The sequence below is a fragment of the Schistocerca cancellata genome, chromosome 5 (genome assembly GCF_023864275.1).
Source record: "Schistocerca cancellata isolate TAMUIC-IGC-003103 chromosome 5, iqSchCanc2.1, whole genome shotgun sequence".
Classification (NCBI taxonomy): Eukaryota; Metazoa; Arthropoda; class Insecta; order Orthoptera; family Acrididae; genus Schistocerca; species Schistocerca cancellata.
Window position 1 is genome coordinate 412,717,789 of NC_064630.1, and position 13,893 is coordinate 412,731,681.

General features: G+C 44.3%; 1 pseudogene; it reads left to right on the top strand.

Moving 5' to 3' along the window:
* Positions 1 to 11,490: 11,490 nt before the first annotated feature.
* On the top strand, positions 11,491 to 11,608 carry LOC126189924 (5S ribosomal RNA; annotated as a pseudogene).
* Positions 11,609 to 13,893: the final 2,285 nt, after the last annotated feature.

Sequence of the window (13,893 nt, forward strand, 5' to 3'; positions counted from 1 at the left end):
AGCAACTCAAAATTATTCGTAAATACGGCCGCCAGTCCAAGTGGACAAACTCTGTTCGTTCATCAGCTGGTAATCAGAACAGTAATTATTATGTAACTAGCGAATCCGACAATGTTTCGGAATTGCTAAATATGTATGGGTATTAGATATACATCCTAATCTCCTTTCCTCTCTCTCTACCCATTTCTTCCTCCTCTCTCTCTGCCCACCACCTCCCCCTCCGTCCATCACCTTCTTCCCCTCTCTATGTTCATTTCCTCCTCCATCCCTCTCTGACTTACCTATGACCTTGAGCCTTGTTACTTGTTATTGCAAACGAAACCTTTACTGGGAAATGAAATCGAATGGAATGTTCGGTTCTCCCGCTGCCGGAGATGCGAAGATCAGAAACGGTACTTCGCATAGTTTTAATCTGCGAATGTATAGGATTATAAAGTTTCAGACGATTCAGATTTCATAGTAGTATTCAAACGACAAGCCATAAATATACCTTTCTGATTTTCTGCAAAACTAATGTCAAGGAAGAATACAAAACAGCGCATTGTTGTTTATACAACTTTTGATTGAAATTATATACAAAGAGAAAGAATATATACATGAGAAACAGTTTGTCTAATGCTTTTCGTGCCTTACTATCGTAGCTGACACTGTGTATTGTGTATTGAACCGGGGACCTGGAAACGACGGAGATGCTTCTTCCCGCCGTAGCCCTCAGTGGTTTCACAGCCCCACAGCAGATCACAGCAGTCCACCCACCTCACCGCCGCCCCGCACCGAAACCAGATTTATTGCGGTTCGGCCGCGCCGCCCGTGGAGCCAGCCCCGCCCCCCCCCCCCCCCACCCCTCGGGGAACGTCTCATACCAGACCAAATGTATGCGTGGTAGAGTAATTATTCTGTACGGGTACGTGGAGACAGTGTTTGCGCAGCAATCGCCGACGTAGTGTAACTGAGGCGGAATAAAGGGAACCAGGCCGCACTCGCCGAGGCAGATGGAAAACCGCCTAAAACCATCCCCAGGGCAGCCGGCACACCAGACGTTGACACTAATCCGCCGGTCGGATTCGTGCCAGGAACCGGCACTTCTTCCCGCTCGGGAAGCAGCGCGTTAGCCGGTCGGGCCAGTTGACACTGACTCCAAGAGATAAAACGAAATCGCACATTTTCGAAGCACAGTATTTTCTTCCTCGGAGTCGGTTTTAACAGAGAACCTGTAAGTTGTCGCTTAAAAAAAATATAGCTTGCGTCCGTTCCGAATTTTAGTTAGTATCGTGCAAATTTGAAGTAAATCGATCTAGAGCTTTCCGAGACTTTTTGTAACGTTTCCCTTTATATATATCACATATGTATTTATATATTGTAAGTATTAGAAAAATATATGGCTACCAACCTCAGAATTTTCATTATATTATCGTGTAAAAATCTGAAGTAAATCGAAGAACTTTCCGACAATTATTGGTAACAATGTTCCCACTTCGTATATTGCATGCATGCTTACATGTTACAACTATATAGCCTATGTCCGTACAAATGTTCATTAGAGTATCGCCTAGAAATGTGAAGTAAATCGGTTGAGACCTTTTAGAGATTTTTGGTAACAAGGTTTCCTGTTTATGTATTACACGTATGTTTATATATGATATTTGTTAAAAATATGAATGGCCTATGTCCGTCAGAATTTTCATTAATTTGAAGAAATCGGAGGATTTTTTCAAGCATTAACAAATGCGTGCTGACGTAACAGCGTGCGTTACCAACAAAAAGAACTTTACGAAATAGTAAAGAGAAATATTGGCTATTGTTTGGATTTACTAAAAAAAACAGATGTAATAATTGGAAAGATATACCAAAAATAGATACTGAAACAGTTAAATGGTGAAATCTCTCTGTTACAATCAAACTGCCTACTTCACAGAAACGTTTACCTACAAAGGCTAAATTCATTAAGCTCAGGTTACTAAATACTCATTAAATTTCTATTTGCAGTAGGACTGTACTTAATTAGGTATGTAACATACTAGTGGAGACCTCGTGACGGTAATTAACTAATGTATAACCTATAGATTTTGACTTCCTTCGAATAAAATGTGGAGTACTAAACTCTACTGTGAGTTATTAGCAATGAAACAGTTTCCCCCCTTTAGTGTTCTAGGGTTAACTTCCCAAAGAAACTTACAGAGAATCACTGTTTTAAATAACTTGAAAATATCTGCGTTAAATGAAACAGTCAAGATTCAACACAGTTGTAACGCCGGAATATGACCTATCAAGCCAAACAGAAAACATTTTCACATAATAATTATGAACTACAAATTTCATATAATTGCAGTTTTAGTTTTAATCCGGGGGTTTTCCAGTTTTAATTTACTTAACTCTTTGCTTTCATGCGAACTGCAATTATATATACTGCCTCTGATTATGTACGCATGCGGCAGCAAGCGCTACCTAATGTTCCAAAACGCCGCGCATAAAAAGGAGATTCCTCCGAGGCTCATATTTCGTGTCCTATTGGTGACAGAAAGGTAGGGTCAAGTGTTCTGGGTTGCACTTGGGCTAGTGACCATTTGTATGTCCAACAGATCGTGCGTCTTAATGTAACTATCCTACAGTACAAGGTCAAAGCATGAATATAACACACTTCCTCCGGGTTAGTCAAATGGAGCAAATCAGCTAGATCTTCTTGCTTTTGATGTGGTCTACGGTTGGCCTTAAGGGTGGTTCCTTAGAAAATCTCAAAAAATGCTTTTTTTACCTTTTATGTGCCAGAACCGAGCCGCGAATTCCAAAACAGCTAAGCAAAGCAAATGGCTGAAATTTTGACGATATGTTTCTAACATGCCGATTTCGAATAATCTCAAAAATTTTCATGATATCTTTGTGTGTGTCGGAGATACAGAAGTTCAACGCTATCCTAACTCTACACGTAAAATACGCATGTAAAATATGGTATGAGGCGAAAGCTAAATAATAAATAAACGCGGAAAATTGCTCAAATTTTTATGGTATATTCTCTAGGCATTTAGTTAGAAGTGCCAGCTTCCCGTTTACAAAAATATTTATTAGTTCAGTGGCGGTTGCTTAGAGAACCTCCCCAAAATACAATTTTATTGCCATTTTTTCGTACCAACTCAAATCTGCTGATTCCAAGACGGCTACGCACAGCAAACGGCTGAAATTTTTAAGATATATACGTAAGTTCCAGATATCGGGCAACTCCAAAATTTTCTCGGTATCTTTATACGTCACCGATATACAGAAGTTCAAAGTTACCTACTTATACACCTAAAATCCGCATGTAAAATCCGCTGTGGAGCCATAACATATTTTATAAAGTGACGTAGTACGGTGAAATATGCCATGTTTCCGTTATCACCGGAAGGGTTCTGAGAACCCCATGTTCTAGTTCCGATGCGCATTCAAAATTTTTGTGAATGTAAAATTCGGTATGAGGCGTAAAATTAATTTTGCATCATTTCGGTTTCAAATAAGTAAACTATACAAATTTTATTGACCCATAAAGCTATTTTCATTTGAATGACATGCCCTGCTGAGGCAGGGAAAATAAAGGAATCAGCGAAAAAATGCTTCTATCACAGCACAAAAAAGCCGATAAGCTCCTGTTTAAAGGACTCCGACTTCAAGGTGGGGTACCAACTGCATCATTCTACCTTGCTCAGCACCTCTGAAAATGTTATGCGATTCATTGGCAGAACACTTAGAAGGTGCAACAGGTCTACTAAAGAGACTGCTTACACCACGCTTGTCGACCGTATCCTGGAGTATTGCTGTGCGGTGTGGGATCCGCATCAGGTGGGACTGACGGATGACATCGAAAAAGTTCAAAGAAGGGCAGCTAGTTTTGTATCATCGCGAAATAGAGGAGATAGTGCCACAGACATAATATGTGAACGGGAATGGCAATCATTAAAGCAAGGGCGTTTTTCGTTGCGACGGGATCTTCTCATAAAATTTCAGTCACGAGTTTTCTCCTCCGATTGCGAAAATTTTCGTTTGTCATCCACCTACTTAGGGAGAAATGATCATCACGCTAAAATAAAAGAAATCTGGGCTCGCACAGAAAAATTTAAGTGCTCGTTCTTCCCGCGCCGTTCGAAAGTGGAACGTAGAGAGACAGCTAGAAGGTGGTCATAGAGCCGTCTGCCAGGCACTTTATTGTGAATAGCAAAGTAAACACGTAGATGTAGATGAGACTGTGCCAGTGGGAGAGGAATAATGGGAAGGAGAAAGTGTAAGTGGGTGAGAGCCAGTGATAATGAGAGACAGAGTCTATTACAATGTCAACGAGGAAGAAAGAGATGGTGACATTAGAAGAGACAGCAGCAGTGGCAATGAATGAATGAGATACTATCAGCAGAAGAGAGCAAGAGGAAGACAGTGAGAGGAGCCAGCAGTAATACGACAGAAGGAAGGTGATTACGACAGTGAACCGGGAGACAGTGACAGAGAGACACAAAGAGATAATGACAATGAGTTGGGCTGAAAGAGTGAGCGATAATGGACAAGTGGGAGTGGATGGGTATGAGCGGCCTAAAGCTATGGACTAGTGGCTGTGAGCGAGTTACAGTTAGGGGAGTTTGTGAGAGTCAGAAACTGAATTGCATGTTAAAAAGAGCACGAATATATTCGCATGCCAAAATTTTTGGGGAAATTTTTAAATGTCCTGAGGAAGGTAGAATGAGGCAGCTCGTACTCCACTTTTCAGTTAGAATCTTTAAATCACGACCAAATTCTTTGTGCTCCGATGGGAACACTTTTCCACTGGTGTTAAACAGAACAATTTGACTGGCTCATTGAGGAGTCATCGTTTTCACTAAAAGCAAAATGGCATTTACTTGGTTTAATAATTTTTCTTTGACAGATTAGTGACACTCGGATGTATCAAATTGGGACAGGTAAAGAATTCTAATGTAGATGACAATGCCTGAGGTTGACGAAAAGGTCAGGGAGACAGATTTTACACAAGTAATATTATTACTTTTTTAAAAAAATGAGAGTTTTTGCAGTTTAACTGGGTTTCCATTAGAAAAATTTTAAGCTAATCTAAATATGAACAGTGTTAAAGGTTGTCGATGCCGTTGAGAAGACTGTGTTAGTGTCGGTGACAATACTGCATTGGCTCCAGTTATTACAATTGTGCCTTGAGTAGTTGCAAACGATTGCGCGGCAGATTTTGGTGTTATTTGGAGCTTAACTAATCTCCCCACATAGGTCGTTTGCTCTGTACCTCGTAATTTGTATTTTTGACCTAACACTCAGCAACTTCAAATGTTATACGAGCTACAAACTTCCACATTGTACTGGAGGACAAAAACAATATACTGCATGAGCCAATTTTTGCACTGTACGTTTCGATGGTTCATAACATCGTCTTCAAGTGGATGATTGGGTAGTTGCGTTGCTGATGTTAGTGAACAGCACAGACATCTTTTCGCTGTAACAGTCTAAATGTAAGGCTGGTAAGATGCGTGTTGTCGTGTCGATGAAACTGGCTTTACAGAAAAATCACTGTTTATTACTAGCAAAATACGTAACTTAACTTGAACTGCTGATGTGTAAACATGTCTGTGCCCTTCACTAATACCAGAAATGTACCTACACAGTTATCCGTGTGACGTAAACTATTTTCTTTATATTTATCAGCATTCACAACCCTCACGATGCCATCCTTTACAGACAAGATATTCATAGCGTTGGAAAGCCCAGCACAGTCACACTCTGATCTAACACACGCTGCGCCCAGAGGCGAGTGTTTCAAGTCTGTGCAGTATCGAAACATACACTAAACACGTGCTAAAAGTGTATCCAGCTTATTGTCCAGACCTTTAGTCAACATTTGGGCAACGAGTTCGCCTTTCAAGACGATTATGCATAGGCACACCGCGCCCAACTCCTGACCTCTTTGCTTCAGGGAGTAGGAATCCTGATAATAAATTGGCCTGCACTGCCTGCTTAAACGAACCCGACTGGGTATGCTTGGGACAGACTGAAAGCTTGCAAAAAGTCGTGCAGAAATCATCATACATTAGGCGATCTCAGGAGGAGTACCATCGGAGAATGGGACAAGCGTTCAGCACCAACGCCTCGACCACCCACCTTGTGGCCAGCACGCCAAGGAGGACCCAAACGTGTTTCAACACACGAGGTGAAGCAACACGATACTGAAGGCTACCTAGCAGCAGGTGTTGATTTCACAAAAAGCACTTCCGAACAGACTAGTTTGGCTATAATTTTGTTTGTATTTCACACTGAAGTTCCTTTAGGTTCATAAGGCCTAACGTACCATTGTATGTTCCTCTTCAGTGTAAACCATATCACGGCTGCAAACATGCAGTTAGCACCAAATCAGTTTTAAGCAGTTCATTTTGCCACTTCAGCCCCTTAGGAGCAATGAGTCAGCAGAAAATGTGCAAAATCCAGTACAGCTTGTGCTAAAAGTCTATTCAGAGCCTACTACGCTCACCAGCCTTCCTGTCAATCAACGTAATCTGATAGCGAAAAGTATTGAAAGTTACGAATCAGTTGTGGCGCAGGAAACGGCGGGACTGAAAACTGGCTCTTTGTGTGTGCATAAAATCTTAACTAAATGTAAAACAGATTTAATAAACATTACGATAACTCAGAGCGCATACACGAGAAGAAACACAAAAGAAACAGCGCACTGTTTATCAAATGACACAAGAGCACTATATGACATGACGCCGAATTCCAGGCCTTATCTCAGATACTGTCTTGCGTTGCATATTCGATTAAAACATCAAACGTTAATTTCTTCATCTTGCTTTCCGAATCATTCTGTGATTACCGTGCAAAGCTCACTTCTAGTGGCATTCAATTTTCTCTGGTCACATCTTGGCTCGACACGCGGGATTTCCTTTAACTGTGGAATAGCAACTTTCTCACGCTCTGCAAAGCGACGTATCAGTCAACCCCGTTTTCCTAGTACCTGGATTTCCGAGAGAAGAGCACTGCGACGAGCGGATCTGCATCTACATCTACATCTACCTCCATACTCCGCAAGCCACCTGACGGTGTTTGGCGGAGGGTACCTTGAGTACCTCTATAGGTTCTCCCTTCTATTTCAGTCTCGTATTGTTCGTGTAAAGAAAGATTCGGTTCTCCCTTCTATTCCAGTCTCTCATTGTTCGTGGAAAGAAAGATTGTCGGTATGCGTCTGTGTGGGCTCTAATCTCTCTGATTTTATCCTCTTGGTCTCTTCACGAGATTGTCCGCTGGCTGCGTGCGGTCAGTCGGAGACGGACAAAAAGGTTCTGGGGAGAACTATGAGCACAGTAAGAACTGGCGCCTCAGGAATGGTCAGCTTCATTGCCCGAATTCTTTAAGCATAAGATAGTGGACGAGACCGCGCGATAGTTGCTGGTATTTAATTTCAGCGTTTATTCCGCGCAACAGTCAGTTTATACGTGTAATCCAAGTTTTTCATGGGGGTATTTTATCATCTCTCAGGGTCAGGTATGATGAATTAGCAAGATCTGGTCATTTGCAGAACCACAGCGAATTCGTTGAAGCAGTGTCTGCGCTTACAGAAAGTGACATCTGGCAACTAATACAATAATATTATACACTATGAAGAATTTATCCCAGTGAAATTAATCAGTTTTACAAAAGGTCACGGATACATGTGCCAAAATAACAAACCTCTAACCTAAGGAAACAGCAGAAGGTACCGGTAACATTGTCCCTTTGAGATCAAAAAGTGTGCAATAAAGGGAGCACCAACCAAAATACCGAAATAACAACACCAACAGCAACAGCAAAATACAAAGACGCCCAATAATAGATTTTAGTCCAGTACCTAACGATAAAACGCACCCAATCAAGGCCGACATCTTACGTTAACGCTAGTCATACAGTACAGATTGCCAGACAGAATCAACAGTAAAACAGTAACCAGTTGTACAATCCGTGGAAAGTAAGACAAAGTAAAGCAACAGCAAAAACAGAGAAAATTCGTCCTAACCACAACCATTCAAACAGCGCTCTCGTCTAAAAATTCATACCCAACTGCGGCCTCGTTGTATTTCACAGCTGTAATTTCTTGGTGACTTAAGAAGCTCACTACTGACTCAACCGGTTGCATGACAATATAGCAGTAGTCACCACAAAGACTCTATTCTAACTGTCGTAGCAGGAAACACTCTACAGCAGGAGCTTCCTCGCTCGCAGACGCACCACGTTCTCTGGACGCGAACACTGTAGCTGCTCCAGCCGGAACGGTGCCCAGTGTGGAAAGTGTCCACCCAGCTGCCGTGCTGCTCCGCCACGCATCCGCCTTCGTCTCCAGGAGGCTGCTGGCGTGATCCACCTTGTCGCTGGCCGATTCCAACTGCCTCCCCGCTCTGATGACGACCACGGCCACCGCGTCCTCCATCTCCGCAGGGTCGCTATTGCCGACTGACCCCTCGGTTAACCATGCCAGAAACATCAGCAAGCTCTGTCGGTGCGCCATGCCAGGCCGGTACCGAATCTGGAATCTTGACTGCCGCTGCCCACGACAGCCCGACGCTGCCTCAAAGTAGGTGTGGCCCGTTCTGACTGCCAGGCCGACACCCGCTGCGAATCGCTAATTCATGGCACAGACCAAAAAATAACTCTCGAGACAGCTGAAATGAAATGGATATTATATAAAAGAATCAGCACAACTGTTGGTAGAAATCATATGAAAACCCATTTAGTATGATGATGGAACATTTTAGGTGTCTTCAACATGCCCACGTCAGATCACACGTCCTATCCTCATAGACCATTTGTCCTATTTTTATAAAGTACGTCATGCATTCTGTGTGTTGCATATTTCGAGCTATTGATTTGTTCTGTATAACCTTGACAATTTCTATATCATTGTGAGATTATCATTGGATGAATAAAGATGATAATATTAATCATGGTGATACGTCCCTCGTATGGGGATTGTTAAGCTGGACGACCCCTTTGATGCTATTCGAGACGAAAAATTGGAAATTTGTGGTAAGATTTTATGGGTAAGATCTATGGCCAGGTTATCAGTCCCTAGCTTACACTACTCAATCTAACTTACGCTAAGGACAACACACACACCCATGCCCGAGGGAGGACTCGAACCTCCGACGAAAGGAGGGGGGGGGGGGGGCGGGGGGGAGCCGTGCGGACCGTGACAAGGCGCAACAGACCGCACGGCTACTCCGCGTGGCATTCGAGAAAAGAAAAGTAACGTACGGGCCGGCACTGGATCTCCCTTCTCTCATTAACATCATCATACAAGACAAACATAACTCTATGCTGTACACACATCCATTACAAATGGTTCAAATGGCTCTGAGCACTATCGGACTTAACTGCTGATACTTTACAGTGCTGCTAGTGGCTCTCGCCTCACACTGACTTCCACTGTGCGACCCCTTGCATCCTTTGCTTTGCCTAATGTTTAGAATTAGCCTTCAGTGTAGTGTCCAGTCTGAGAGTAAATAAGTAGTGTTGTTTAGGTCCGTGAGTTTCTCGAGTTCCCCCGCTGCGAGCATCCTATCGAGTCTCAAAACCCGCGTCTTTCCTAGGTGAAGTGTGGCAGTGTTTGGCGTTCTTGCAAGCACTCTGCCCGCCGTTACTGGAAGACTGTCTTTGTGAGATGCCTCCTAACAGCTCGAGAATTATAGACTGACCTGTAACCACCTATTCTCCTTCTATCCTCGGACAGGACACGAGAATGAGATATAACACAAACAAACAACATTCAAACGCGATTTCTGAATGTAATTGTCTCCTTATATACGTACAGAGTATAGACGGCGTTACTCCCACATATTTCGTGCGGTTGTGATGAAATGGTAATCGTTCCGTTTCGAAGCTTGCAGTAAACTTGTCAGCTTGTCTATTGTTGTACGCTTCGTTCATGGTGTAGCAATTTTAATGACCAGCAGTGTATTATGAGGTGTGAGCGCTGTTACAGTCTTCCTCCGGTGCATGGTAAGTACCGAAGAGTAAGCTGCGAGTATCGTCGATGTGCTGCGCGATAAATATTGAATTTCTTCCAATACCTGAGTTATACAGTACCAGATTTACGTAACAGGTAAGGAAGGCGTTTTAGATGTTCATAAGCGGGAAGTAAGCCGCAAGTTAAAGCTACACTGGTTTTTGATTGTGCTCAACCAACCGGGAACACCAGAAGACCTTAGAGGAATGTCCTAACCAGAGGAGTCGAGATGAAGAAGTCTGAAAAGAAAACTGACACAGCCTAATCACCCAGAAGATTTCATCTTCAGTGACAAACACTATGAAAACCTGTAGTCCTCTGTTTAACAGGAGTAATTCAGTACTGCGTTGGTTTGGAGACTGCGTGGCCTGCAGCATAGCCGAGCCCTCTGCTGTGATGGAAATATAATTAATGAGTGGCGGGAAGTGGGCGCGCGTAATCCGGGGTAACTGGGTTGCGCTCCCCTCTGGCGGAGGGCAGCAACCTACGGTGTCCCCCAGGGGCTCTTCTGCACAAGTCCATCTCCGATTCATTTGTTTCTGCCGGCTCCGCGCTGCCGAGGGTGGAGAAAGAGCGCAGCTGGGGACCCAGCACTGCCCCATACTCCGTGAAGGACTCTCTCTGACTGGGCGCCCAGCAACTGCACCCTCAGCCACGTCACAGTTACATATGGAGTGTTTAAAAAAAGTGTCACATATTCCTACACCATATAGTATTGGTCAAGACTAGAAGGAAAGTTCCTATAATGCTATGTCCGGAAATCTATACCTGTTGAGATATGGTCCAATCTATCCTCTCACCCCCATCCGGCTTTTATCTGGAAGTAGACACTATAGGCACTGCTTCATGTGGTTATCACGTATCCTGAGATACTCTTCAGCTCTTCTTCGCAGTATATCACGCATTCTTTCAATACAAATGTTTTCATTCCGATTGCGTTACGTGCATTGGCCACACGATCCTGTAAGGTCCGCACATTTTTGATGGGCTGGGCATACACTACAACCTTTAAATGCCGCCATAACCAAGATTCCAACGAATTTAAGTCCTTTGAACGAGGAGGCAATGCTATCGGGCCTCCTCGACGAATCCATCGCCCACGAAAAGTTTCCGTGAGGTGCTGTCGCACGATCTGTTCCGTCGTACACAAACCACAATCGTTAACTTTCTACAGGGATAACACTCTCAGATAACGTTGCTCATTCGTCGGCAAGTATCGGTAAACACAGCACCTGTTAATCTGCTTGGTGAAATGTATGGCGTTATGAGTCTCATCGACAATTCCTGCTTCTACTTTGACGCCAAGGCATTCCTGATGCCTCACGTTCATGAGCGCTCGACAATTTACCTCTGCTCATGTGTGTGTATTGTGGAAAATTCTTGTAAATTCTGTCTCATCAAAACGCTACTCACTACTCGTCACAAGTAAAATGGTCTACGTCTCAACATATATTGGTTTCTGTACATGCACTACATAACCAAAAAAAGCATCCAGAAGGGGAGGAGCTAACTGCCTTGCCGCAGTGGTAACACCGGTTCCCGTCAGATCACCGAAGTTAAGCGCTGTCGGGCTGGGCTAGCACTTGGATGGGTGACCATCCGGTCTGCCGAGAGCTGTTTGCAAGCGGGGTGCACTCAGCCCTTGTGAGGCAAACAGAGGAGCTGCTTGATTGAGAAGTAGCGGCTCCGATCTCGTAAACTGACTTACGGACGGGAGAGTGGTGTGCTGACCACACGCCCCTCTATATCCGCATCCAGTGACCCCTGTGGGCTGAGGATGACGCGGCGGCCGGTCGGTACCGTTGGACCTTCCAAGCCTGTTCGGACGGAGAGCAGAGAAGGGGAGGAACAAACTAAATGAAAGTACATGGTTCGAGAGGATATATGATTTTATTTGAGTGATAAAGTCAAATTTACAAAAGACTTGGCAGTATGAGACCACTTCACAGCACTCAAAAAAAGGTTCAGATGGCTATGAGCACTATAGGACTTATAACTACTTAAACCTAATTAACCACACACATCCATGCCCGAGGCAGGATTCGAACCTGCGACCGGAGCGGTCGCGCGGTTCCAGACTGCAGCGCCTAGAGCCGCTCGGTCACACTGGCCGGCTTGCAGCACTCCATTGCACCTCCTCTGACCAGCACGCAAGCACTGATTCGGTTGCGAACGGTGCCATAAACTCTTTGTATCCTCTCCTGAGGCAAGCTGGCCCACAACTGTTGTAAATTGTCCTTGATACCCTAATGCCTGGCACTGGGAGGGAGTTAACGTCCGAGATGATCCCACACTTGTCCTATCGGGGACACATCGGAGTATCTTGTTTGCCATGGGAGCACCTTCATAGAGACATGTGCCATGTGTGGATGAGAATTGTCTTGTTGGAAAATGACATCAAGATACTGTTGCATGAGAGGTAATACATGAGGACGCAGAATGTCCGTGACGAATCGTTCTGTCATCAGAATTCCCTCAATCGCAACCAGACGTGACCTGAAGTAGTACCCGATGACCCCAGCAATAACTCCGCTGTGCCTACCAAAACATTAGAAGAATGTGACATCTCCCTATGTCGCCGCACAATACTCGCCGACCTGGAGAAGTGCAGATCCGAAATTCGTCACTGAACACAACGGACGCCCTTCATCAGCATTGCTTCCTTCTCGTTCACGGTACCACGCCAAACGCAGTCGTTTGGGTAGTGGTGTTGAAGGCCGCAACTCTTGGGATGGCAGTTCCCTAGTCTGGTATTAGTACCCGAAAGGAAGGTGCAAATGTGAAAGGGCTACAAATTGCTTGTTGTACACTACGGCGATCCTCTCTTGTGGTGGTCACACGTGGTCTACCGGAACCTTGACGATGAGTATGCCTACCATCAAGTTCCCATACAGTCCAACATCGGGCCACTGTCACATCTCAAAACCCCATAAGCCTGGATAGAGCAATATGCGACCAGTCAAGAACATGGAGAACCACTATGAAGACCCTTCAAACTGTGTCACATAATGATAACGCTGTTCCATTCGACTATGCGGCATCTCCATTTTCTTCACAATAATCACTCATCTGACTGTTCGCGCCACTTATATACGCTACTAGGCCTTAACACTGAATCAAACTGGTGGTCGTTCTACCCGTCACAGAGAACTGTTACTCAAATAATTTACACGACCGCGGATTGTGCACGTGTACAAAGTTACACTGCCATCTGACCATGTCTTCTGGGTGTTCAGTTTTTTTTTTTTTTGTTAGGCTACTGGAATTTTTCTTCTACATTTCAGCAGCAGTATCACCTGTGGCACTATAGGATAATTTTTTAAACACTCTGTATACACTGATAAGCCAGTACATTATGATCACTCCCCACAGCGAGGTTGGATGTCACCTGGTGGCGCTGTGCGGACGTGAAACCGCAAGAAAAGTATATAACTGAATCAAAGACGGATGTGGAAACATTCTAGCGACGACACGGGCAGCAAATCGAGAAATCTACTGACATAAGCGACTTTGACAACGGTGACATTATTGTTACTCAGAGCCTCTGAGTGAGTATCTCGAAAACGGCGTAGCTGGTCGAATGTTCACGTGCTACTGTGGTGAGCATCTATGGAAAGCGGTAGTACGACAGTGAAACTACCACTGGGCGATAAGTGGTTGGACGTCCACAACTCTTCACAAGAAGTGGGACTTGGAGGCTTGCCTGGCCTGAAAATCAGGATAGGTGGCGATCTGTGGCATCTCTTTCAAAATGTTCAAATGTGTGTGAAATCTTATGGGACTTAACTGCTAAGATCATACGTCGCCAAGTTTACACATTACTTAACCTAAATTATCCTAAGGACAACACACACACCCATGCCCGAGGGAGGACTCGAACCTCCGCCGGGACCAGCCGCACAGTCCAT